Source organism: Etheostoma spectabile, chromosome 15 (genome assembly GCF_008692095.1).
Source record: "Etheostoma spectabile isolate EspeVRDwgs_2016 chromosome 15, UIUC_Espe_1.0, whole genome shotgun sequence".
Classification (NCBI taxonomy): domain Eukaryota; kingdom Metazoa; phylum Chordata; class Actinopteri; order Perciformes; family Percidae; genus Etheostoma; species Etheostoma spectabile.
Genome location: NC_045747.1, coordinates 33,500,807 through 33,501,888, shown reverse-complemented (window position 1 = coordinate 33,501,888; position 1,082 = coordinate 33,500,807).

The window sequence follows — 1,082 nt, the reverse complement described above, 5'->3', positions numbered from 1 at the left end:
ATTACACATTAATATCATTTCATTAATTAAAACAACCACCCGTCACTTATTTTGTGACCCTTGCAGTTTATATGCTCACGAGTCTCTATAGGAATCAGATAAATGAATATCCAGATTAGGCAATTTATGTTCCATCATGCCACACATCATGGCTTGAATGTGAATATAATCCAAACTGGGGTACTGTGCATGCACTGCTCCTGGAATGTCAGCTGTCAAAAATGGTCCCACGTACACTGTGCTCTATGAAAACACTAACAGCACTGTGGTGAGCAAGCTATCCATGGAGCTCAAATTAAAAAATTAAAAAAACGTCAACAAAAAACTGCCGATTTTGTGCCGGTGAATCCTACTTCTAAACAGGTCCAGTTAAAAATTCCGTTTGCTTGGTTTCTCATGCTCCATATTAAATTACTCTAATGATTGTAACAAGGATAAGACTTATGACAGAGACATGAAACACACAGTACAGGCATGTAAACACACTCTTTGTCTGAGTAGTTGTTTAGGAAATGACACAGACCAGAAGTTGAGTGAAATTGAATAAAGTTAAATTAAACTAAAATATCACTAAGCTATTTAGCAATGAAGAAAATCAATCCCCTCAGGCTAGCAATGTTTGGCCTAAGGCACCAAAACGCCACAGTGCCTCTGCTAAATAGCCCCGGGTGGGAACTGGTTTTCAGTTTAGAACACAAAAAAAGAGGAATATGACGGACAAACGGCCCAAAAGTGTGAAATCCGGTGGACTTTCCGGCGGCAAAAGAGCAATCCCGGAAGTGGAACATCGTGGATATAGACTAGGATGGGAGTGAATAGCTGCCCCAAGTGAAGGAGTTTAAGGGCCTGTGTTCGAGTGATTCTGGGCATGCTGGTCTTACATGGAGGTGTGTTCGAGTGCATTCTGGTGTGCGGTCGAGCTTACAAGAAGGTGTGTTCAGGTGCATTCTGGCATGCTAGTCTTAAGTGAGGTGTTCAGGTGCATTCTGGGCATTCTGGTCTTACAAGGAGGTGTGTTCATGTGCATTCTGGGCATGCTAGCCTTACATGGAGGTGTGTTCAGGTGCATTCTGGGCATGCTA